At 47.6% G+C, this 27,298-nt stretch overlaps 1 long non-coding RNA gene across 1 annotated transcript; it reads left to right on the plus strand.

Annotated features, from left to right (window-relative positions):
- Positions 1 to 554: 554 nt before the first annotated feature.
- On the plus strand, positions 555 to 20,830 carry LOC109165042. Its single transcript, XR_002051482.1, has 4 exons — positions 555 to 566; positions 10,222 to 10,225; positions 20,452 to 20,553; positions 20,755 to 20,830. It is a non-coding gene; the product is annotated as an uncharacterized LOC109165042 (long non-coding RNA).
- The last annotated feature ends 6,468 nt before the right edge of the window (positions 20,831 to 27,298 follow it).

Below are 27,298 nucleotides of genomic sequence, written 5' to 3' on the forward strand. Positions count from 1 at the left end.
ATGTATATATAGCCAACTACCATATATTCTTTTATCATTTCGGTATTTCGATTTTTTTGTGTTAAAAATGCTTGAAAAAGTATAGAATGGATACTATTTTGTAAAGAATCTAAACAAAATGTAGGTGAATAGAGGATGATTAGTTGAACAAGAAAATCTTGACCATGTGTTACTAATTAGTAGGAATAGTAGGTGCTAACGGAGTGTGTTTGAGGCCTCTTAATTAATACAGAGTTTTTACAATATTTAATGTTCTTCCACTAATTACAAATAAAGAAAGTATTTATATATAGAGGTTTGGGGTGATTGGTCTAAATATTCTTCTAAAGTAATAACTTTTGCCGAATGAAAGAGTTAATTATCGAAATGGTCCATTCACTACAAGAAAAATAAGTTTTAACGACAAAAAATTAGTGACGGGTAGAAAACCCCCTCACTAAATGTATTATTTGCATAGTTTTTGTGAGGGTTAAAAATTACTCTAGCAAGGTTTATGATTTAATGACGAAATTTTAATTTTATATTTATTTTAAAAGTGTACTCTCACTATTGATAGAAAAGATGTTGTTACTCTCAGTATTGATGTCTAAATTCACTAAAATCTAATTCCCACCAAAACTTCGTTTTTGGCGCCGCTTAGAAACTCTTCGTTCGTGAACCCTAAATCATAATCGCAGCCGCCGCCGACCAGCCTGCAACCATCTCTTGCTTCTCTGCCTCGCTCTGTCTCTTAATCTCTCGAAGGACTACAGGAGATAGGAGTTGCAGCCCTCTTGCATGTCGTCGCTTAGGTCATTACTGGAAATCAGTGATTTTCCGACAACTTTTCCGACACTGTCAGTGCATGATAATATTGAGCAATCCGAAGATGACGAGGGTAAAGTTTAAATTAGATCTTACATTTCAATTATTTTAATGTTTATTTTTGTTTAGATTTGAAATTTAAACTATTTGATTGCTTATTTTAATTATTGCTTGAAATGTGTTTTCATTTGCCTAAAAAATATTGAAGTGATTTTTAATTCACTTGTGTGATTTATAAATGATAGTACTAATTGCCACCTAATGCGGTAATAAAATAAACATGAGACCAAATAAAGCAATTAAATAACTCTTATTGATCACAGTGAAGGCCCTAAGTACAATCTAAATGGTTGCTCTGAGTACCGACTGACTGCGGTCGGGATTCTCTAACAACAACCTATCGATCGTCCAAAAAATCCCTCACACTGTCGCTATCGCGGGTATTTATAGCCGCGGAGCCGGAGACACAAATCCGGCCGTCCGGCATGCCTCCCACGTAGCAACCACGTGTCGCCTTCCTGGGTGCCCTGCCTGTCAACGCGTAGAGTCGCCACGTGTTTCTCACCAGCTCTCTCGCTAAAGGGCTATCGCTCGGTGGTCGGCAACGCCAATCGGGCATTACCCGGTCGGGAACCGACCGGGTTCTTCACAAGTAACCCGACCTGTAACCTGCAAAGACAAGAAGAAAAGGACGAAGGCACTGGGGTCGGGGTAACATTATGTCGGTCGGGGTATTCCCTACCAAGAGCTCCCGACCGGGTTCTTCACAAGTAACTCGACCTGTAACCTGCAAAGACAAGAAGAAAAGGACGAAGGCACTGGGGTCGGGGTAACATTATGTCGGTCGGGGTATTCCCTACTAAGAGCCCCCCAGCCTGTGCCTTTTTGACCGTCCGGGAAAAAACGGGACGGGATGAAGAAGCCCAACCGTCAGCCACCAAACCGACCGGCCAGCTGTCATTCCCTCCCTTGCCACGTGTCGACGACTGCCGGCCTCTGCGACTGTAACACCCTAGATTTTCAAGACTTTTTAAAACTTATAATAAAGGTAGAATCTTATTAAATCCCAAGATATAATACAAGTGTTCGGGGTGCTATGCCACACCTGGGCTAGAGAACCCAAGTGCACAGGCTAACTAACTAATATCCTCGAAGTGTGATTACATAAACGTGGCACGCAGGCCGAAAGGGAGACTATCTACTTCTACACTCCAAGTTCTAGCGCGCTCCAGTGACTTAATCTTCTGCCTGAAAGCCAAATATATCTGTTCAGCGAGAGATGCTGGTAACCCACTCCAACGCGTTGAAATACAATACATATAGAGATATATATAGATATACGAAAACCATTTTGAGCATGAAGATATATCCTATGAACTCTAGTTTTAAAACCGGGAATGACTCGACAGATAAGGCCAGACACAAGCAACAGTTACAACAAGCATATGCAGTTCACAACAGATAAGGCAGATAAGGCAAAGCATAAACAATAATCACAACCCAACATAAACAATCCCCAACATAAATCCCATAGTCACATCCCCCAAGACACTCGTAATCACAACTCGTCCATGTCACAACACATAACACACTTTGTTGGCGCCACAGGACCAATCGCATGCCCATACATGAGGGTCAGCGCATATAGCTCTGACACGGCCCCGCAGCACCCTGCCCCGTATCGCAACACAGAGGGGTCGATCACAACCGACCGATGAACCGCAGCTCATTATAGTGTTTGATCGCAACCAAACAGTGGACCGCAGCCCAAGAGAATGTCATCTGACCGCAGCCAGGAAAAAGGACGAACCGCAGCTCGTATAGAAACGTTTGATCGCAACCAAACGGTGGACCGCAGCCCAAGAGTATCAATCTGACCACAGCCAGCTTCTGAACCGCAGCTCAGGATAACCAATCCGATCGCAACCGAATTGGGATAACACCCACACATAACACATAGCAAGCACATGCAACCCATATTACACATTGGGAAGGGGGAGAAAGCGCATAACAAAACCTATGCGTGATCCATCACATACTAAGAATAGTCCTAAGGGGTTCATACTCCTTCCACCTAGGTCAACGAGATACCAATTCAACTAGCATGCAATATAATAGACTCATAAACCTACGAACGGTACCCGAAACATCAAACTAGACATATGCACGATAAACGGAGTCCGTTGGGACACCACGGGGAACAGGGGAACATCAAACGGGGAAGCCGGGAACCCAAGGTGGGGGAAATTCCAGCGGGTAGCCGGTGGGTGGGGGGCCACCCGCCGGCTGCCCGCCGGAAAGTACTGTTCCGGGCAGCGGGTCGCCGGCGGGCAGCTGCCCGCCTGCCGGCTACCCGCTGCCGGGCGGTGTTTCATGGCCGTGGGTAGGTGGCGGGTTCCCTACCCCCCCACCTACCCCCCACTGACTCTTTTCATCACTTTTGCGCCCCGGGAACCATTGCGGAACCCGAAACCATGCTTAGACACCTTACAACGCAATTAACGACAACAGGTAGACAATTAACGGGTCAAATACGAGAAACGAACGGCACATAATCTATCATGCTTTTCTAGACATAATCAACACCCAAACATGCGATTTCCCCACCCCACAATCCAAGAATCATAACATACGATACAACCTAGGGTTCTAATCACTTTTATGTCAACAAGAATACAATTCGCCTTCTAATTGCAAGATTCGGTAAGGATAACACATAAGCATCAAGAACATCACACAATTATCAAGAACAACACATGATCATCAAGAATTCCATATAATCATCAAGAACACCATAATTATCAAGAATCTCCCAATATCAAGATCATCAAGATCCCTCATGGGATCATCACGTCAAGCATCAATAATAATCAACAGATCTCGCCATTCACAATAATATGGGGGAAACCCTAAGGGGGAATCATAACTATGAAAATAGGTTTTGTTGAGACATGGGTTACCTCTTACCCTTAATTAATTCCTTGGCTATGAAGGATCTTTCTTTAAGCTTTCTTGATTTCTTGATTTCTCCTAAGGGGATTCTTGGAACTCTTTGGGTGGTGAGAGATTATTGTGGTGGGGATTCTAGGTGCCTCCTAAGTTCCCTATTTATATATTTAAGATTCCTAGTTAGGGCCTGAATGGTATGCGTTTACTAATTCTATTCCTTATAGGGCTAGGGTTTGGTTTAGGGATAATGGTCCACGGTCCATAGTGGACCATATTAATTAAAGAGGATCCTAATCATAATCTGAATAGTAAAAGGCCTACTTCCATTATTCCTAACAGGCTTAAGACTCTTATTCGGGCAAGGGTCCACGGTTCATGGTGGACCTTACTAATTAATTAAAGGTGAACCTAACATAATTAAATCATATTTAATTATTATTAACGGGATTAATTAAATAATTAATCCGGGATTGAAGGCCGTAACACGGGGTGTTACAGCGACTGCAACGGTCGCCTCGGAATCAGCACGGGTCGCGTCACGCAAGTGGACTGGTTTCCCGCCCAAACGCTCTCCTATAAATAGGCCCTTGAGGCCCTCATTTGAACTTTCCTCAATCTTCTGAATCGATCGACATACTCAGAGAGTCCCGAGCGAAGTACTTTAGCAGACCAGTCGAGCAACCAACTTCTGAGCTTCTCAAAGTCTCCTCAATCGGTAAGCTCTCTAACCTTCTGCTTTATTACTCGCTTTACGTTTTCATATAGCGGTTGGTAGGGCAAGACTAACCTCGACCCAAACGTTCCGAGCCCCACACTAATCCCGACCGACCTTTAGGTAGAAAGAATGTCAGAATCGGACAGCCAGAATATATCAGTCGCGGATTATGACGACGAGATCGAGCAAGCCAGCGAGGAGGTAGATATAATGTCTTACTCGCCGGAGGTCGTTCAACGACCACAACAAACTCCCGAGCGAGCCCCCGAGCAACAACGGTCATCGAGCTCGTCTGGGACGTCGGGATCGAGCTCCAGCGGATCGGGGAGCTCGAGCGGTGAGAGCGGGGAAACGTCCACGAGCGGACGAAATTCCCCAAACGAGGGCATTCGGGAAACGCCTACGAGGGTAATTGGGGATTACCCTCAGGTCGAGCCCCAGGAGGGCGACCGGGAAGACGCTGCGGAGCCGAACGAGGAAGACCCGGCCGGGCAGGCAGCGCCGGCCGGGGACGGATTTGAATTCCTTAACAGCGAGAGCGTGGAAGGTTAGATGAGCAAGCTGACAAAGGGAGAAGCGGCTAAGATCGCCGCAACACTCAGCGGTCGGGTCGAGTTCGATACCAGCCGCCAGCTCGGGAACATTATAGACCGTCACCGGGGAAAGTGGATCGGGATGCACTATGACTCCCTGATGGCCCCGATCACTTTCCCCTTCTTGAGCCTTCTCACCGCGTTCTTGGGCTACTACCAGGTCGTGCCCGGACAGATCTGCCCGAACGCGCACCGGATGATCGCGTGCTTTCCTCAGATATGCGGTCGGCACAACTTGGCCTGCACCATGGAGCTGTTTAACTTCGTATACCAGGTGAAGGTGTTGGCGGCCACGTATGGGGGCGAGTTTCTAATGACCCAATCCCGAGCAGATATGTGCTCGATCAAGGGCCTGCCCGGGAACAACCGGGGTGGAAGAACTGGATATTCTCGGTTAAATACGACCCGTGGATCCTCCCGGTCGAGAGGGTTTGGAGCCAACGCTTCCAGAAACAAGTCGTGCCGGTCGAGACACAGGCCCTCAAGGACGCGGTCACCAAGATCTCGGGCGAGATCTACGAGAACCAGATCTTCAAGACGGCCGAGAGCTACGAGGCGGCCGAACTACCCGAGCCGGTCTACGATCTGACCGAGAAGTATAAACCCGAGCCAATGGGCGTAACGATCGCCAAGGCGCCCGCTCGGGGCAAACGAAAAGCAAAAGGTCTAACACTAACCATTCCTCCCCGACCTTAACACCCCGAACGACTTTAATTCCCGATCTAACTGTCTTTCTCTTATTTGTTTGCAGAGATGGCCGGTTTTGGTGATGATGACGTCCCTCTACCCCCGGTGGCTAAGATCGTGCTTGGCAAAAAGAGGCCAAAGACTAAGCCGGCCGGGGAAAAGGAGATCCCCCTTGCCCGACCGATGGGCGCCTCGACCATCACTACGCCGGAAGGCTATGTAGTCGACGCGTCTGATGTTCTGGTTGCCCGGGTGGCCGTCGCCTAGGGCAAAGAAAAGGTGCCCGAGAAAAGGGCAACTGATAGTGGCGCACTGAAGCGCCGGCGGGAACAGCGCAGCCCGAGTCTCTCGACCGGGGGAAGCAAGGACGGCTCGTCCATTCTCGCCCGAATCGGCAACGCCGGGCCAGCCAAGGAGGACTTGAGCAAGCTGACCCCGACCCAGGTGGCCGAGAAGATCGGCTACGACTTGGCCGAGGTAACGTTTCCTTCCTCTAATCTTTTTATGCAAGTAACCCCGTTCGGGCTAACCCCGATCGTATGTGCTCTGTAGATCTCCCGAGCGACCCAACTCCTACAGCGACGGGTCCTGCAGGCTAACGAGGCCGCCGCTCTGAAGAAGGTCGCCGACCGGCGACTACAGGAAGTGAAGGACCTCCAGGCTGAGCTGACAAAAGCCCAGGAGGATCTGAAGAAGAGCCGAGAGGACCGGGAGCTATCCGAGACGGTCGCTCAACAGGCGATCGGAGAGGTTGCCGAGCTGAAGACGGTGGCCTAACAGGCGACCGGGGAGGTTGCGGAATTGAAGGCCCGGTTGAACAAACCGGACGAGCTGGCCCGGTTCCTTTTCCAGGACAACGAATCGGGCACGCAGTTCCTCAAGGCGGTCCGGGGTGTAACGGTCGGGGATGAGCTAATCTGGTCATTCGGGCGGTGGGCGTTTATGACCGGTCAGAGGAAGATGCGTGAAAAGACGCAAAAGATTATGGAACAGGCGCTCGAAGGAGAAGACCTTCAACTGGTCCTGACCACACTTCCTCCGGACCTTCCCGACCCCGGGCCAGCGCCGTTTGACCCGAAGGCGAGGACGGCCTAACCGAGCGGGTCTGCTGCAGCTACCCCGAGCGAAGCGGAGCCTTCGAAGAAGTAGACTTGACTTCTTCGCTTTGTAATGTACTTAATCGGGAGCCCGGTCCCGAGTTTGTACCGGGCACGTTTTATATTTAATAAAATTTACTTTTTGTTCAACTTGTACCGCTCGTTTCCCTTGCTCTTTCACTTTCAATTACACACATGCCGAACATCCAATGCTCGACCTTGCGGCCTCATGGCCTGGTCGTACATCATTCGACTCGTTCAACACCCGACCTCTTAGCCTTATGGCCTGGTCGTGTATCTTTTGATCGGTCTAATGCCCGACCTCGCGGCCTTATGGCCTAGTCGTGCATTTTTTGACCGGAACCTCGACGTTGTGCTGGCCTACCCGATCAGGTTTACCTGATATCCTGGCCTTGTCGATTTTTGAAAACTATTAAGCCTCTTCGGTCGGGGTGTTCCCGAGCGACGGGCCTATAGCACTTCCTTCATCCTAGCCCCCACACTATTGTGCACTCGAGGCACGAGTGGGTGCAATAGTGGAAAGAATTTGGACGGATCGGGGCTCTGGCTTTCCCGATCGGTGGCGTGACCCAGATGTCCGCCGAAGAGGAGCGCATTTGACTGGTCGACGGATTCGCCCGGTCGAGATAGCGTGGTGATGACTTAACCTGCGTTTAACGAAGGTAAGGAAAAAAATCCGATCGGGCCGCCGTGTGCAAATGGTCGAGCAATCACCGATCGTATATACATTGAACCTTCCCGCTCGCAGGCGGTTAAAAAAATATATACAACAATTTTCAAACAAACGACGAACGGAACCGACTCGTAGGTCGAGCCACCACTTCGTCTAAAATTACAAAAAATAGGCTAATGCCTAAACATAACGAGGTGCTCGAAATTCCAAGTCCCCTCGATTACCCAACCGGTTGTTGTCTCCAGTCGGTATGTTCCCGACCGGATTACGGCACTGATGATATAAGGCCCTTCCCAATTCTGAGCTAGCTTCCCGCCTTCCAAAGGTTGACTGGCCTCCCGTCGACGTAGAACGTAATCTCCCACCTGAAAATACCGAGGGTTAACCCGAACGTCCTTTGAACTCTTGACTCTTTTCTGATACTCGGCCATACACCGAGCGGCTAGCTCTCTTTTTTCCTCGACCCCATCGAGATCCACGACCATCGAGTGTTCATTCTCCTCTGCATTGTAAGTTCGCTCGCGGTCGGTCGGGATCCATGCCTCGATCGGGAGTCGGGCTTCTGCTCCGTAGACAAGGGCGAAAGGAGTCTCCAAAGTAGCTTCCCTCGGGGTCGTCCGATAAGTCCACAAAACATATGGCAACTCATCGGCCCAACTACGACCAGTCGAGTGTAGCTTCTTTTTCAGACCCTCTAGAATTGTCCGATTGGCGTTCTCTACTTGTCCATTTCCCTGCGGGTAAGCCACCGACGACCGGACGTGTGTCGTCCCGATCGTGGCCAAGAAATTCTGGAAGTATTGGCTTACGAATTGGCGGTCGTTGTCGCTGATGAGATGCACGGGCACACCAAAGCGGGAAATCACATTGCGCCATAAGAACCGAGCACACTGCTAAGAGGTGATCGTGGCTAACGGCTCGGCCTCGATCCATTTTGAGAAGTAATCGATGGCGACAATGACGAACTTTCTTCGGCCGGAAAGCTGAGGGAAGGGTCCCAAAATGTCCACCCCCACCTTGCGAAGGGAATTGCAGTCGTGACCGGTTGGTAGAAGGTAGCCGGTCGTCCAGGCACCCGGGCAAACAATTGGCACGTCTCACATTCCCGAGCGAGCTTCTCACAGTCCAGCTGGAGGGACGGCCAATAGTACCCGATCAGCATGATTCGACGAGCTAAGGATCGGCCTCCTTGATGTGACGAACAAATGCCCGAGTGCAATTCCTTCATGACAAGATCGGCCTCAAATGCGGTCAAGCAGCGCATAAGAGGGCCTCCATACGATCGCCTATAGAGACGACCGTCCAAGACTTGGAACCTCGGGGCTCTAAGCTTGGCGTTCCGAGCACGCTGGGGGTCGTCTAGGAGTCGACCGTGCTCAAGGAACTCCTTCAGATCGGTGGTCCAATCGTCTTCTGCCGGTTGGATAGGATTAACCGGCAATCGGTGGATACTGTGTCTTGGGATCACCAAAATCCGAGCGATCTTCGACATATGTTCCGGGGCGTCTTGGGCCAATTTGGAAAAGATGTCCGCATCGGTATTATCCAATCGGGGTATGTGTCGGACGGTATACCCCCGGAACTGGGCAAGCTTTTCCATGGCCAGGTCTCGGTATAGCTGTAATCGTTCTCCATTCACTTCATAATCCCTGAGAACCTGCCCGACCACGAGCGCGGAATCTGTTTGAGCCCGAATATATTCAGCCCCCAAGTCCCGAGCACACTGTAAGCCGTTAACAAAGGCTTCGTACTCGGCTTCATTGTTGGTCGGATGGAACTGATACATAAGGGCAAAATAGACCTTGAATCCTTCCGGGCTCGTGACTACCACTCCTCCTCCTGCCCCTTTCTTGCTGCTCGACCCATCAGTAGCTAGGGACCACCACTCGGCCTCAGGGTCCACGACCTCGGGGGGTCGGGTATCCCGAGCGGTGCACTCGACCAAGAAATCTGCAAGGGCTTAACCTTTGATGGCTGGTCTTGGTCGGTATTCTATCGCATACTGGGTCAGCATTAACGCCCATTTGACAAGGCGACCGGATGATGAAGCATTTCGGAGGACTGGCACGATCGGTTGATCGGTCAACACGCGAATTGCTCGACCCTGGAAGTAGGGAGCCAACTTCTTCGCGGCAATGTATAGGGCGTAGACGACCTTCTCAAGCCGGGAGTACCGGAGCTCGGGACCATGTAGCGCGTGGCTTACATAGTACACCGGTCGCTGGACCCCTTCCGGATCGGTTCGGCACAATACTGCGCTTACTGCACGATCGGACACGGCGAGGTACACGTCTAGCTCTTCCCTGAGCTCGGGCTTCGACAACACTATTGGTGACATGAGATACTCCTTTAGCTCGTCGAAATCCGCTCGGCAGTCATCATCCCAGACGAAACCATTAACTTTACGCAATACCTTGAAGAAAGGTAAAGCGCGCTCGGCTAATTTGGAGAGGAACTGGCTGAGAGCAGCCAACCGACCGGTCAATTGCTAGACCTCCCGAACGGTTGAAGGTGGTTGCATGTCCAGAATTGCCTTAACTTTGGCCGGGTTGGGCTCGATTCCCCTCTTGGTCATCATATAGCCGAGGAACTTCCCGGTCTGAACCGCAAATGTGCACTTGGTTGGGTTCAGCCTCAACTGGTACTTCCTCATGATCTAGAAGCACTCCCGGAGATCCCGAGTGTGGTCGGATCGGTCCCGACTCTTGACCAGCATATCATCAATATACGCCTCCATCGTTCGGCCTAACAGATCGGCGAAGAGCATATTGACCATCCTCAGATAGGTCGCTCCCGCGTTACGGAGGCCGAACGGCATCACTCGGTAGCAATACAGCACGTCCGGGGTCACGAAGGCTGTTTTGCTCTCATCTTCATGGTGCATCATTATTTGATGATATCCCTTGAATGCATCCATGAAGCTCATCAACTCGGCCCCGGCCGTCTCGTCGACCATCTGGTGGATGCTCGGTAGCGGATACGGGTCGAGCGGACAGGCCTTATTGAGGTCGGTGAAGTCAATGCACATCCTCCAAGCTGGGCGCTTAGGAACAAGGACTATGTTGGCCACGCACTCGGGATAGATCACCGGTTGGATGTGCTCGATCGCCGCCATTTTCTTGACCTCTTTTCTGACGAACTCGCGGTGATCGGATGAAAGGTGCCGGGTCTTCTGCAGGACCGGCTTTGCTGCGGGATCGACGGCTAGCTTATGACAAATCACCGTCCGGTCGATCCCGGGAATATCTTCGGGCCCCCAAGCAAAGATGTCAGCAAACTCTCAGAGTATTGCCAAAACTTCCGCTCGGAGCTCGGGAGTGAGGGCCCGGCCAATCTTTATCTTCCTGTCCGGTCGGTCCTCGGACAGGGGAACTTCTTCTATTTCCTCGGAAGGCTCGGGTTGTTCCTTCCGGTTTTTGGATTCTTCCTTCGCAATCGTGTTCACCCGGGAAGACGGACCGGAGTCACGCCTATTGACCGCTCGGGTGTAACACTTCCGGGCGGATTGGACATCGCCACGGACCACACCGACCCCATTGGGGGTGGGGAATTTCATGCACAGGTGGGGCATTGAAATTATCCCACCAATCTTCATAATCGCGGGTCGGCCCAAGATAATGTTGTGGACGCAATGTAGGTTGACCACAACGAACTCCAACTCCGTCTTGATCGACTTCGAGGAAGTGCCGATCTCTACTGGGAGCGTGATTTTTCCCTCGGGGTAAATAAGAGCCCCGGTAAATCCCGACAATGGTACAGCGACCGGAGTCAGCTCTCTCTTGTCGAGCCCAAGCTTCTCGAACACGTCCAAATAAAGGACGTTGACACTGCTCCCAGTGTCCACCATAAGCCTCTAGACGTCCATCCCTTTCACGTCTATGGTGACCACGAGTGCCTCCATGCCGTGGTCACCGCTACAAGGTTGATCTTCGAGGGTGAAGGTTATGGATTCCATTTTCTGCCTCTTCCCGGTGTCTCGGGAATCCACTATGGCGACCGGGCAGTTATCCCTCGGTCGGGAAGCGTCATCCAATCCACCAAAGATTACGTGGATGGTCGGCTTGCCTGCCGGTCGGCTACTGGTTGGGGGGTCAGGATCTCGCCGGTCATCTCGACGGTCATCTCTTCGATCATCTCTTCGGTCCTGACCCGACCGATCGGAACGTCCATCACGATCAGAACGATCAGAGCGGTGATGGGATCGTCGATGATCTCTCCGATCGATATTCTTCTTTGTTTATTCTCTCTTCCCTACACACTTGTCCAATTTCCCCAGATTGAGCAGATCTTCCAACAATTGGCGCAAGTCGATACACTCTTCAGTGTCATGCCCGGCACATCGATGGTAAGCACAATGCTTACTCTTGTCAGGGCCGTCTTGATCAGGATGGGGGAGTTTGATGAGATTGCAAGACTGGGCGTACTGCATGGCCTCCGCCGCGGATCGGTTCAGGGCCGTAAACTCACCAGGCCTGGTGCGGGATCGGGGATGGTCGTCACCCGATCGATGTTCCGCCTGGCCGGCCGGTTTACGGGACGAGGACCCGACCTCCTGCGAGCGTTTCACAGCGTTCGCCTCGCCGACGTTGGCATAATCTGTGACCCTTCGAAGGGCCTCTTCGTACGTGGCCGGGGGATGGAGGATGAAATCCTGAATAAATAACCCGCCCGGAGGGAAATGTGGAGCATGTGGGTAGCGGTGGCGTCGTCCATTGGCTCGACTTCCCCGACCGCTGCCTTCCACTTGACGAGGAAATCGGTTAAGCTCTCCCCTTCGAGCTGCTTGGCCTTTTCCAGATACATATAGGGCTTCCTCACCACCTTGGAGGTGATGAACTTCCTCACGAACTTGATCGCCAGGGCGTTGAAATCAGCAATTGAGCCCGGCTGCAAAGTTCGGAACCATTCCGCCGCCCGACCAGTGAGCGTGGAATAGAAAGCCCTACACATTACGGCGTCTGATACGCCCTTCAACATCATGTTGCCGTAGAAATCGTTGACATGGACCTCAGGGTCCGTACGACCATCATAACTCTTCTCCCCGGAGACCTTCAAGTCGAGCGGGTATGGCTGGGCCATTACCTCCGCAGTGAAGGGCGTTCTCAACAAAGATGACTGGTCGACCGGGGGTGTCACGGGGTGCTCGTTCCTGAACCGAGCGAACTCCGCCTGGAGGTTATAGAGCAATCCTCGGGTCTCGTTGAGCTCGGTCGTCTGGGCGGCTTGGGCTGACTCCCGAGCGCGTCGCCGACGGTGAGATCTCGACCCGCTATGCCCGGATGAAGCCTCCTGGCTAGCCTCCTGCATCTGTACATCTTCTGGCTGCCGGCTCTGGTCTTGGGATCCCAAACGTTGTCGCATCGCCGGTCGGAGACGATCAAAAGCTACCGCCCGTGTAACTTCTTCGGGGTCCTCCGCTCGGGTCGGAACCTCCGGTGCTTGAGGGGCCTGCCGTGGTACTTCCATCGCATCAGCACCCCCCCGACCCCAACCGCGAACAAGCCGAGCGTCGAGCCCGGGAAGTGGGCTGATGCTGCGGCTCTACATGTGCGGTCGGGTAAACTGGAGGGGCGGCGGCTGGAGCCATGTACGCAGGCGTGTGTGGTGGATAGCCAACCAGTGGTGTATAGTACATCGGTTGACCAGGCCAGTACCCGTACGGTTGAGGTGGAGCCGGGTATGCGTACTGGCCGGGATACTGCATCTGCTGCTGCTGGTATTGCTGACCGGGTGTTGGGTATCCCGGTTGAATGTAGTTCACCGGCTGTTGGGCAACCGGGTATGTATTTGACGGGTGGGGTGGTGAGAGATTGAGATTGAGGTCCATTGCCTGACCTTGCTGCTGGCTCGGCTGATGATCGGATGAACTAGCCGCATCCGCTTGATCGTCGGCGAAGAGATTTTGTGCCCAGGGATACATGATTGCTAAGAGACCAGGTGCTCGTCAAACGTTGGCTTGCTTGCACGATTCCCCACAGACGACGCCAAAATGATAGTACTAATTGCCACGTAATGCGGTAATAAAATAAACATGAGACCAAATAAAGCAATTAAATAACTCTTATTGATCACAGTGAAGGCCCTAAGTACAATCTAAATGGTTGCTCTGAGTACCGACTGACTGCGGTCGGGCTTCTCTAACAACAAACTATCGATCGTCCAAAAATCCCTCACACTGTCGCTATCGCGGGTATTTATAGCCGCGGAGCTGGAGACACAAATCCGGCCGTCTGGCATGCCTCCCACGTAGCAACCACGTGTCGCCTTCCCGGGTGCCCTGCCTGTCAACGCGTAGAGTCGCCACGTGTTTCTCACCAGCTCTCTCTCTAAAGGGCTACCGCTCGGTGGTCGGCAACGCCAATCGGGCATTACCCGGTCGGGAACCAACCGGGTTCTTCACAAGTAACCCGACCTGTAACCTGCAAAGACAAGAAGATAAGGACGAAGGCACTGGGGTCGGGGTAACACTATGTCGGTCGGGGTATTCCCTACCAATAAATTTATAAATTAATTTAAAACAAAATTGTTGGCTGAAATTTTGGCGCCTCACTCATGGAAGACAACCGCGTTTTTTTTCCCTCTTTTCAATTAAAAAATTATTAAAGATAAAGATTAAAGACATCATTTTTTTCACGGCAAAGGGTATCTCTGTTTTCACTTTTAGAGTTTCACGGCAAAGGGTTTTCGTGCTTCACCACTGCCGTAAGCCGCAACCTCCATAGTTCAGGAAATCAGCACCAACCTCCATAGGTACGTTGGGAAGTGAAGAAATCGCAACTCTAGTAGGTTAATTTCTACTGGAGGGCTACTGAAGGTCAACGACCACAGGGAAGGGTTTCTCTGGGTCAGGAAATCAGCAGCAACCTTCATAGGTACGCCATTCCTACGAGACCACTGCTAGTTTGTGTAAATATAAGCTTATTGGTTGTTGGTCTAGTTTTTAGAGTTTCTGACATTCTCTCATTTTGTTTGTTTTGTTTTGTTTTTGTTTTTGTTTCTTATCCACAGAGTGAACTTCCATTAGTTCAAGCACTAGAATTTGAGGTTGAGGCTGTTTAAATGTAGATTTTAGTTCAGGTACATTTCCTAAGCTTGTGCACTGACCGCTAATTTTTAATTTATCTTTACCAGATTTTGAGTATTTAAATGCCCATTATGCTTTATTTGTGTTGCTTATAATGTTAGGGTTGTTCTCTTAGAGAACTAATCTGTTAGGTTGTATTAGTTTGCTTTGGCAGGTAAAGGATGTTGAACCTGGTTTTCTTGTGTATAATATTTCCATCTTCAAACCCTTTTACATGTGTCCTTTCTTCTGCGTGAAATTTGCAACATTGTTAGTATTTCTGAATGCTGTAATCAATTATTAAATGCACTCGATGTCTTGTGGTGTTTGAAATGCCAAATGCAATTTTTTTTTTTTAAAAAAAAAATGAAAGCTCATAACATGTGTATAGAATTTATATTTTAATTATTTGAATTAAAGACTTTGTTTCAGAGTATTTCCTCTTTGTTGGTCCACTGTGAAATATTTCCATAGATTCTCATTAGTCATATGACTGCATCTACGTATTTTTAGTTTTGGATTGCTTTTCTCCCTAAGTTGGGGAGCTTGCAGTAATATATCTTACTAGATTCTTATGAACTAACTGTCTTAGTTCTTTGATTGCACTAATGTGCTTTAGTTGTGGACAATCTCTCTCCTTGGCTCCTTGCTAAGTTGATGTGATTGCTACAAGCCTGCAATAGATTTTGCAGAGTGTCCTTGTCTGCAATTGATTTGTCCTAAATTTACTGATACTGCTCCTCCTGATAGTATACAGGTCTACAGAATTATCTGTGATAATACGGACATTGTGTACTAGCGATGAGCGGATGAATAACAATTCTCATTCAATCAGGAAAGAGATTACAAATTTAGAGTCTTATAGGAAATCTACCACTAAAAGCTCCTATACAATAGACTAGATTAACCAATTAAATAACAGCTACAAACATATAAACTATATAGTATAACACAACTATATATTTATTACTAACACACCCCCTCAAACACAAGGTTGGAGGGCGACAACATTGAGTTTGTCTCGTAGAGTCTGAAAACGCGGAGCCGGAAGAGGTTTGGTGAAGATGTCTGCCGGCTGATCCTTTGTTGAGACAAAGTTAACAATGAAATCCCCAGATGCGACCTTGTCCCGGACGAAGTGGTAATTGATTTCAACATGTTTCGTACGGGCGTGAAAAACTGGATTAGCCGCTAGATAAGTTGCGCCTAAATTATCGCACCAAAGCGTAGCCGGGGCGCCGGAGTGTAGCCCTAATTCATGCAGTAAGGAGATAACCCATGTAACCTCGGCAGAAACATCAGCGAGCCCTTTGTATTCGGCTTCAGTGGAGGACCTGGCCACGGTGCGTTGCTTGCGGGAGACCCATGAAACAAGATTGTCCCCGAGAAACACGGCGTAGCCACTGGTGGACTTGCGATCTACAGGACATCCAGCTCAGTCAAAATCCGTGAAAGCATGAAGATCGGAGGACAGTGATGGAGTCAGTCGGAGCCCGTAGTCCTGAGTCCCCTTGATATACCGTAGAACCCGCTTCAACAGTGCCAGTGATCATGAGTGGGAGAGTGCATGAACTGACACAATCTGTTAACGGAGTAGGAGAGATCAGGCCGAGTGATAGTCAGGTACTGTAGAGCCCTCACGATCCGACGGTACTGTGTCGGATTATTGAAGGGATCAAAAGAGGGTGTTGCAGGTTGTGTGACTGCAGCCGGGGTGGTTGCCAGGGCTTTACAGTCTTTCATTCCTGAACTAGTGAGAATGTCCTTCATGTACCATCGCTGAGAAAGGATGTGCCCATTAGAATATGACACCGTCTCAATCCCCAGGAAGAAGTTGGGCGTGCCCAGATCCGTAATCTTGAAAGTCACTGACAGCTGACGAAGGAGAGCCTCAATCAACACAGAGTCGTTGCCCATCATGATGATGTCGTCGACATAGACCAATAAGTACACCCGAGAGTCACCTGCTATATAATAAAAGAGTGAGACATCGGTTTTGGATGCCAGAAAACCAGTGGATGTCAAGAACTCGTGCAAGCGATTGAACTAGGACCGAGGTGCCTGTTTGAGCCCATAGAGAGAGCGCTGGAGGTGACAAACATGCCCTGGGTGTGTGGGATCCTCATAACCTGGGGGTTGCTTCATATATACTGTTTCAGATAGGTGCCCATTTAAAAAGGCGTTGTGGACATCTAGTTGTCGCAGAACCCACTTGTGTGACACTGCAAGAGAAAATAGAATGCGAACCGTAGTCGGTTTGACTACGGGACTAAAGGTGTCAAAGAAATCTTCTCCGGCCACCTGATTGAACCCCTTTTCCACTAGACGGGCTTTGTAGCGCTCAACGGTCCCATCGGCCTTGCGCTTGGTGCGGAAGACCCATTTGCACCCAATAATGTTCATATTAGGAGTAGCTGGTATGAGTTGCTATGTGTTGTTATGCATGAGGGCATTAAACTCCTGATCCATGGCGTCCCGCCACTGCGGGTGGCCTACGGCCTAGGAGTAACAAGTGGGGTCCACAGTGGTGTTAAGAGCGAAGAAATGTTCGCTTGTACCCTGATTTTTGTGCCTGGTGCGCATGACATGCCCCTTCCGTCTGTGGCTGGGCGCGTGAAGCTACAGCCGCGGGTGGTCCCTCAACAGCCATAGGTAATGGCTGCTGTGCAAGTGGCGTTTCATCCAGAACAGGAGGGTTGCCGGTTTGGACTACCACAGGCATAGCTCCCCAGGGTGCAGGAGCGGGCTTCGTACTGGAGTCAATCCGCAAAGGAGTCTGCAAAGAAAACGGAAAGATCGACTCATCAAATTGCACAAGGCGACAGATAAATATCTTCCCTGTAGTTAGGCCCATACAACGGTATACCCTAAATGAAACTGGGTAACCTAGGAAGACACAGGGTGTAGAGCGGTACTCTATCTTGTGCCGATTGTAAGGACTAAGATAAGGGTAGCACCTACACCCAAAGACACGAAAGAAGGTGTATTGCGGGGGTGTTTTGTGTAGACGGAAATGAGGACTTTGGTAAGAGATAGCTGATGAAGGTAAGCAATTAATTAATTGAGTTGCTGTTTCAAAAGCATAATCCCAATATTTTAGAGGGGCTGAGCTCTCGGCTAATAGGGCCAAACCAGTTTCGACAATATGTGTATTCCGGCGTTCAACTCGCCCGTTCTGTTCGTGGGTATAGGCACACGATCGTCTGTGTGTAATGCCTAGAGATTCAAATATTTTGTGAAGGCGACAATACTCGCCACCTAGATCGACTGAATGGCTTTGATAGAACGGGAAAACCACCGTTCTACCATCACCCGAAACAATTCAAAGACTTTATATATTTCTGATTTTAACCGTAAGGGATAAAACTAGCAAAACCGTGTACAATCATCTACGAATAACACAAAATAGCAGTTGCCAAAATCTGAAAGAACAGGGGACGGACCCCAGATATCCGTATACAACAAATCTAAAATATTTAAACTTGAAGTAGAAACTCTATCTAGTGGGACTGAGCCGACTTGCCAAGTTGACACGCCGAACAGACTTCTGACGCACATGCTTTATTTAACGTGACCAGACAGTGTTTTAGGACTCGTTGAAGGGCTTGCTTATGAAGGTGTCCCAATCGTTGATGCCAAATTGAGGGCGAAGCTTTTGCCGTGAAATACGCAAAATGCGACCGCGACACCAACAATTTATATAAACTGCCTACCGTGGAACCTTTAAGAAGAACTACCCGAGTAGTGCAATCCTTCACAAAAAAAAAAAGAATCCTTATGAAACTCAAAAAAGACATCGTTCTCGTTAGTAAAACGATAAACCGATAAAAGAGATAATGATAGGTTCGGAACAAGTAATATATTGGACACATTTAATAATTTAAAACTAGATGGGATAACAGTATGACCAACTCGGGAGATATTCAAACCTACGCCACTGCCCACTTTTAGGACGTCGCTGCCGGTATAGGTCTCGGACTGCCCGACCAACTGCTCGTCCGGTGAGGCATGCGTGGAAGCGCCGGTATCGGGGAACCAAGCATCAGCCTGTATGTCCACCGGCGAACCACCTGCGACGGCCACGTTTGCATGCAGAGCCGGTTCCGAGTACCTCTTGAAGCAGTACACAACAGTATGCCCATGGCTTCTGCAGATCTGACAGTGCGGGTTGCCTCGTCCACGACCGCCGCCGGACTGCCGCCCTCTTCCGCGACCTCGATGGTTGGAGGATTATCGGCCGCCATGTCCAGAACCACCACTGGACTGTCTGCCGCGCCCGGCGTATAGCGCCATCGGAGAATGGGTGGATCCGGTGTGATCCATCTGCGGGAATTCGTCAGCCTGAATGAAGTCTTGCGCCTGCAGAAGATCGCCAAGCTGGGAGAGGGTGACTGGAGTTCCGGTCACCGTGAGGGCATTGGCCATCGCCCGAAATTCCGACCGGAGGCCCCGTAGCACATACAACACATGCTCGTCGAGGGAGAGAGGGTGGTCGGCGAGAGACAATGCCTCAACAAGCATCTTCGCCTTCCCGAGATACTCCGAGGCCGAGCTGTTGCCTTGCTGGAGAGTCTGGAATTGACCAAGCAAATTGAGACACCGGGCTCTCGTGGATGATGCCAGTGTCTCGTTGATGGAGAGCCATATGTCGCGAGAAGTTTCCCGGCCAACAGCGAGTGGCATAACCTCGTCGGAGAGTGACGAGATCAGGAGAGACAGGATCGATTGATCCTGTTTAATCCAGGCGGCGTGTGCCGGATTCTCGACCGTCGAACCAGCAGCGGTGGCGCCGGAGTCAGCTGGTTGCGTCGCCGCAGGGATTGTCGCCGGAGGACAGGGAGAGCCACCGTCGATGAAGCCTAGTAATCCCTGCCCATGCAAGAATGGTATTATCTGGGTACGCCAGAAGAGAAAATTTCGGTTGGTTAATTTTATTGAGACATAGTGATGCGCAACATTCAAGGAATTTGTGGTGGTTTGAGTAAGGACTGTGGTGGTTATCACTGTACGTTCAGAGGAATTTGTTGACATGGTAGGGAGAAGGAGAAAATTTTGGATAAGATAACAAGCCTAACGCTAACTGATAACAGATGAGCGGATGAATAACAATTCTCATTGAATCAGGAAAGAGATTACAAACTTAGAGTCCTATAGGAAAGCTACCACTAAAAGCTCCTATACAATAGACTAGATTAGCCAATTAAATAACAGCCACAAACATATAAACTATATAGTATAACACAACTATATATTATTACTAACACTAGCAAAGCTGTTTCGTGTACTAGCAAAGCTGAATCTGATGGCTATCATACTTGGCTAACTTCAGTCTTTTATCCAAGTTAGAAGCATAATTCCCAAAAATATCACCTTGCTATGCATCTTGTTGATGTAGACTAATAGCTGCCACAGTGCTGGCTAGTGCAATTCTAGCATGTTATAGTGTCAATGCTCAATTATGACAATACTTTCCAGCAATTAACTTGTTCTGCAATTCTGTATTCTCTTGACAAATGAGATTTAGGTTCTTACAGCAATTAACTTGTTCTGCAATTCTGTATTCTCTTGACAAATGAGATTTAGGTTCTTACAGAGTTCTATGTTTTCTTGATGAACAAGACTTTCCTGCATTGGACAAGAGTCTTATATTCAGCATAAGCATAAGTACAATGTAGAATGGATCATTCCAGTATCTATCCAACAACACCTTTTGGTTTCCTTGATCTCATCAGCCAAAATTTGCTCCTACAAGAAACAAGGATTTGTTTAGGATTGTTCATTAAATTGATGAAATTAGATATCTGCCAAGTAGACAAGTACTTTACCTTTCTCGTTCAAATACCTTTCAGGCTCACTTCAAGTTGATTCTCCAGATTTGTCAGATCTTTTATGCTTAGTCCAGAAAGTTCTTTTCCCAAAAGCTGTCTGCATTTATGTGAAACAAAGAACTGGTATGCTTTTTGTCTTTTGCTTTTTCTTCATTTAGCTTTCACCTTATCTTGAACACTTTTAGACAAAACTATCTTATGCATTTTCTAAAAACTGCCCTTAACATTGCATGGAAGCAACACATTCCTGTAAAATTTGGGATATCTTTTCTGATATTGTTCAGAATTCAAAGTGTTCTATCTGTTACTCTGTTATATCTTCAGATTATGCTTCCTCAAAACTGAACTGTTGCATCAATCTTAGATGGCTCAAATAGACGGTAGGATGAACTTTAGGAAAACGAACGTGTGTTTTGTTAAGTATTTATCAGCTAAACAAGAGTCTCCTACACATGAACAAGAAAATGATTCTACAGAAGATCAAAGTAATGTCAAAGAATTTGTTGATATAACTCCAATTCGGCATTCAGCGAGGACAGCTAAAAAACATTCAAGTATTTTCTTAACGTATTTCCACGTTTACTATTTCTTGGATTGATCGTATAATGATGTTGCTTGTAACTTTTAATGCCAGCAATCCATTGTGGTTTTTTTCAAATGATATGAAAGTGAACAGAATTAATGGGACGACGCCCGGTCAGCGAATAATGCTGGTAACCCATCAATACGCGTCAATAGCATATATATAGATAGTTTAATACAAAATCATTTTCGAAACGGAATATAGTATATATTAGTTTAAAATCATCAAGAGAGAAGTCGACTGCAAAGACTCTATTCCACTCTCAAATCAGACACGGGAATCAACATCCCAAGACAACATCAAGACACGAGCAACAACGGAACACTCAACACGCATAAGATGTAATCTACTGATCACAAAGCAGAAAACATCAAGGCAAAGACAACAACAACAACAAGTACAACTCGAGGTGTATTCTACTGATCACAAAGTAGAATACCACTCAACATGCTCATCAGAAAATATTGGCAAGCACACATTGGCAACACATGCCACCGTGACACTACATGTCACATGTTCCAACCTTATGCCCTGTTCTAACCTTATGCCTACCCCTGCCTTATTACAGTTCCAACCGTTACCTCTGAGAATCCCCTGTACTTCTGAGTCCAACCTTATGCCTCTGGAAACCGTCATTCTACCGCCAACAACCGCAAACATTTCCTCCAACAAGTGGTATACGAGGGTACCATTCATTTCAATCACACAACCGCCAACAAGTGAGCCTGAAGCCCATAAAACAACTCTATAATATCATTTCAAGGCCACCACGAGGACCACTTCTGTACCTTGGTAATTAATGTCCCATTCCATTAATCGTGCAATCCAGGTATAGACAACACACACCTCATCATAGGAATCAATCAACGGATCACAACGAAGATATGAAACCATACTCAATCAAGGAAGGATTACAATCCGTCAACAACGATGATCAACACAAGTTATCATCCACATTAGGAAAGAACAAACCACACACGCTAGCATTTCAATATCAAACTAGCATGCTTAGCAAATGGGTAAACCAAAGATAGTTCTGAAGAACACACAAGACTCATCATGGTTTAACGAATCACAAGGATGAACACTTAGCACGATTCAAGACACCAAAACCTACATGAATTCCTACCATTACGTTCAAGACATACGAAACATCAAGAAGACACTCAAATAGCCCAAAAAAGAACATCGGGAAGTCAAAACATCAATTACCGAGCCAAAAGAATCACGGGGAACAAATCCCCAACAACTAACATCATGTACCCGCGGGTGGGGCCACGGGTGGACCCCCACCCGTGGTTCCGCCCGCAGGAACCACTCCCCACGAGAAGGATGAGCTTTTGTTTTGAGAGTGTTAGGGAAAGAATGAAAGATGACTCTAGGTTAGCTTGGGATACAATCATGAGGTGAAATGTCTTCATTACCCTTACTAAGATGGAAAAGTGTAAGGGGACAAGGGAAATATTCACAAAGCTTTAAGTACAACTCATTGACTTGGGTTGACTAGTCAATTACTAGTCCCCGACTATTGAATTTTCAGGATTTTAGGAATAAATTATCAATTAAGCTAGGATTAATTACTTAATTAATCCTCAAATAGAATTTGGATTCACTGGGTGTCTCATCCTCTCCCCCTTAAAAGAAGCTTCGTCCCCGAAGCTTGGGTACGACGAATTCAAACAAAACGGCAACATGAAACAACAATTTGACAAGAGAGTCAAGAACATCTTTTGACCAAAACTTCAAGAATTCAAAAAGGTGTAAAATGGTCAAGAAGTCAAGACATTGCAAGATTTTAAAAGATCACAAGAGAAATTCCTTGAGCAATATAATGCTAAGGCTAAAACACGACAACTAAAAGCCTTCTAAACCACGCCTAAACTCAAACAACTGAATTCTAACTTGGCAAAACAACTATACCAACTACCCAAACAACAAACTAACCACCAAGGTAAACAAGAGAAAACAACTAAGCACAGCCAACCAACAACAACTACTAAACAGCAACAACAAACGAGAGAAGAAACAAGCTAGCACAACAACATGATCGGCTTGCGAAACGGGTGACAAAGCTTAAGAGGTAGGTTGCAAAGGAGGTTTTAGACAATAAAGGTGTTCGCCACTAACCAAGGTTAGAGGAACCAAGGGTTCAAATTAAGGTGGTAAGATTGATAGGCTTGGACACAACGAATTTCAACTCCGAAACCATCGGTTAAAAAAACGAATGACAAGGCTTAGAAATAAGCTGAGATTTCACAAAGGTAAGGCAAGAAAGAAGATAAGGTGATAGATAGAAGATTTACCGGAAAGGAAAACTAATTCTACCTTAAGCTTAACTCCCTGCTTAAAGCTAGCCACCGATCTACCCAAAACTAATGTCCCAACTAAGGAACAAGCTACAACCAAAACTGGCACCACAAGAACCCTAAGCTAGATCACACGGGATCAAAGAACCAAGATAGCGTCTTCAACTGTTCTCCGCTGACTTCTTCAACCAAGGAAGCAAGGTACTCACACTACACAACTTGAGCTCGGCATCCGCTTGAACTTGATTCGTCACTTCCAGACAAAGGCTGCAATTGCCAGCTCCAAAACACGAGCATGATTTCCTTCTTCCTAGCTCTTGGCTATCTTGATGCAGGCTGCTAACTTAACACTTGCATAAACACACAACCCCCAACTCACCGCAAGGAAACGCTTGAAAACTTCAAAACTTCGGTTCGGATGAAAGGTCCAAAGCAGGAATGGTAACAACGGAGAAAGGTAACTCAGGGAGAAGAGGGCTTACAAGAAGAGATTCGATTCAACGGAAAAGATTAGAGTGAAGGGTTTTAAGGTTTGAAAACTCGAAGATCACATTGGTTAAGAAGAGAAGAAAGGTAAACAGGGCTACAACTTAGGAAGTAAGTAACCAAGCGAGGGTTAAGAGAGTTTGAAAAGGATTTCCACACGGAGGGTATCCGGTTTAAGCTCAAGAATAGCGCTGATTAGGAAGGGAATCAAGATTTTCAAAGTCACAACTTAGGAAAGATGAGGTTGTAACCTTGAGCAGAGTCAAATCAAGAAGAAAACAAGAACGGGATTTGAAAAGATAGGAAGGATTTCTCGAGAAGGGGCAAGGGATTTGACGAGGGCAAGAGAGGAAGATCTGCTTCAAGAGAAGAAAGGGTTCTCGACTTCCGGCGAAGCTCCGGCTTGGCGCTGATCACTAAGCTTGTCGAATTGAAGGCTTTCTACCACGACTCAGACGCGGCTTAACTCTTAGACCTTGCCAGATTTCTTCATAAGCTGATGACACCGCCGTCTTGCACAAGGTGATTTGGAAAGAAAACAAGAACAAGGTTCGGAAGAAAAAGTTCACTTGGCAAAAAGGTTGATTGGATTTGTTTAGGGGAAAGAAAAGATTAAGGAGGGTCAAGGGTGACTCTTGAACTGGCTAACGCCCGAAGCTAACACACAAGGAAGGAAACATAGACAAAGGGAGGTGCAACAAAAGGGTACAAGAACTTACTTCAACGGTTCCCACTTGAATCAACCTCACGATTGTGGATCTTGCCTTGCCGAGGTCCCCACTTCGTACACAGGCCGTGGATGCTACTCCCACTGAGTCCATTGTTGCTTCCACTTCGGTGCTTGCTTCCCGACCGGGGTCTCACACTACCAACTGGTTTTGAGCCCGCTGAAGTCTTCCTCTTAGTCCTGCACTCAAAGGACCGATGACCCTTCTTGCCACAAGCAAAGCACTCTATCGGTTTCCCTAGGCAGTCTACGCCGGGGTGGTCACTTCCACACTTCTTGGAAACGGAGCGCCTTCCCTTAGCCTTGTTGTTCCGGGTTGGTTGGGGAGCCTTACCTCTCCTAGAGCCGTTTCTTGGTAGACTTCTTGATGGTTCGGCACCGGTAGCCATCACACTCCTAACCACAGATGTAACACTTCCTTCAAGCTTCCTCTTACGGTTCTCTTGGATTCCTTTCTGAACTTGCTGTACCCGGTAGAGGTCAACTGCACAAAGGTATGCCTCCTTGACTTGAGCAGGATAGAACCGCTCACATAACTTAACCTTCAGGTTTTCCCAACTGAACTCCGGATCTTGTCTACAAGCTAGCCTTTCAAGCATCCACCATGAGTCCGCTTCTTGCCGAAGGTAGAACGTAGCCAACTCCACCTAGTGATCCTTCGGGCACTCCACTACCTCAAAGATCTTATCAAACATCCGGATCCACTCATCCAGCGCTGCGGGATCTTCCTCACCGGCGAAGACCGGAGGACGGAGACTTGAAACTTGGTGCACTACGTCGCGATTCTCATTCTGAAGAGGGTGGTTGTTGTTGAGGAGGGCGTTGCTCAGCATCTGGGTGACTTGCGTCAGTTGATGAAGGCTTTTAGCTAACTGCCCGTTGGTGGCAGCTTCTGAAGACCTTGCACGACGTCTCGATGGTGCCATCCTTGACTTCTACAGAAACAGCACGATAACGGGAGGCAACTTAGGGCCCGCACCCTTACCTGCTGCCTTAACTAAAGAAAACCAAAGCTTAAAAAGAAAACAAAGCACAGACAACACAACAGAAAACGATATAAGAACTTACAACCTCACCACGCGTCCTATAAGTCCTAAGTCCTAAATTCTTAGATACTTAAAGGTCCACTTAGGGTCTCAAACCACACTTAGCCTCTTATAAAGTCTAGACTCTAGCATCCTAGGCTCAAACCTATGCTCTGATACCAACTATAACTGTGACACCCCGTAAATCCAAATTCCACTTAAGGATTAATTAAGTAATTAATCCTAGCTTAATTGATAATTTAATTCCTAAAATCCTGAAAATGCAATAGTCGGGGACTAGTAATTGACTAGTCAACCCAAGTCAATGAGTTGTACTCTAAGCTTTGTGAATAGTTCCCTTGTCCCCTTACACTTTTCCATCTTAGTAAGGGTAATGAAGACATTTCACCTCATGATTGTATCCCAAGCTAACCTAGAGTCATCTTTCATTCTTTCCCTAACACACTCAAAACAAAAGCTCCTCCTTCTCTCCAGAATTTAGCTAGCTTCTTCTTCAAGCCAAGTTTGGGCATTCCAAGATCTTCCAAGTTTGTCTCCAAGATTCCACCTTTCCTACTCTTGAGCATCTAGGAGGGTAAGATCTTTGGTACTTTAGTGTTTTTAGTGCTTTTAAAGGTATCTTTTTCTAAAGATGAAATCTTTATGGTCTTTGGTGTGTTCTTGAAGTTGGAATTGAAGGAGGGCCTTGTTAGAAGCTTGTTAAAGTGTAAAAAGTGAAGGTTTAAGCTACAAGAGGTAACCCATGCTTTACAAAATCTATTTTACTTACCTATATGATGATTTCTTGGATTCTACATGTGAATTTGCTATGAAATGTGAGTGTTGATGCATTGTCTTGTGAAAATGCATATCTAGAGCTTGTTATTAGGGTTCTTGTATGCCATTGCTTGGTTATTCCTTTGATTCAAGTCATATTGTTGTATTTTGTGAGATTTTGGGTGTTTTGGACTTGAATTTGGTCTTGGTGTTGAAAATCCCCGAAGGGATAATTTTGGTACATGACGTGTACCCGCGGGCGGAACGGCGGGCAGAGCTCTACCCGCGGCCCCACCCGTGGGGTACAAGGCCTTGGGAAGGTGGTTCCCGCGGGCGGAACCACATGTGGGGGTCCACCCGTGGCCCCACCCGCGGGTACATATATGTTGGTTGTTGGGGATTTGTTCCCCGTGATTCTTTTGACTCGGTAATTGATGTTTTGACTCCCCGATGTTCTTTTGTTGGGCTATTTGAGCGTCTTCTTGATGTTTCGTATGTCTAGAACTATATGGTACGAATCCATGTAGGTTTTTGTGTCTTGAATCGTGCTAAGTGTTCAACCTTGTGATTCGTTGAACCATGATGAGTCTTGTGTGTTCTTCAGAACTATGTTTTGTTTACCCGTTTGATAATCATGCTAGTTCGATGTTGAAATGCTAGCGTGTGTGGTTTGTTCTTTCTTATTGTGGATGATAACTTGTGTTGATCATCATTGTTGTCGGATTGTGATCATTTCCTTGTTGAGTATGGTTTCATATCTTTGTGTGATCCATTGATTGATTCCTGTTTGGCTGTACCTGGATTGCACGATTAATGGAATGGGACATTAGTCACCAAGGTACGGCAGTGGTCCTCGTGGTGGCCATGACGTGATTATGGAGTTTGTGACCTGTGTGTCGGGTTCACGTGTTTTGGGAGGGCTTGGTCGTGTGTTGTGATCGGTACCCTCGTATACTATGAATTG

Source organism: Ipomoea nil, unplaced genomic scaffold (genome assembly GCF_001879475.1).
Source record: "Ipomoea nil cultivar Tokyo-kokei standard unplaced genomic scaffold, Asagao_1.1 scaffold0117, whole genome shotgun sequence".
NCBI lineage: Eukaryota > Viridiplantae > Streptophyta > Magnoliopsida > Solanales > Convolvulaceae > Ipomoea > Ipomoea nil.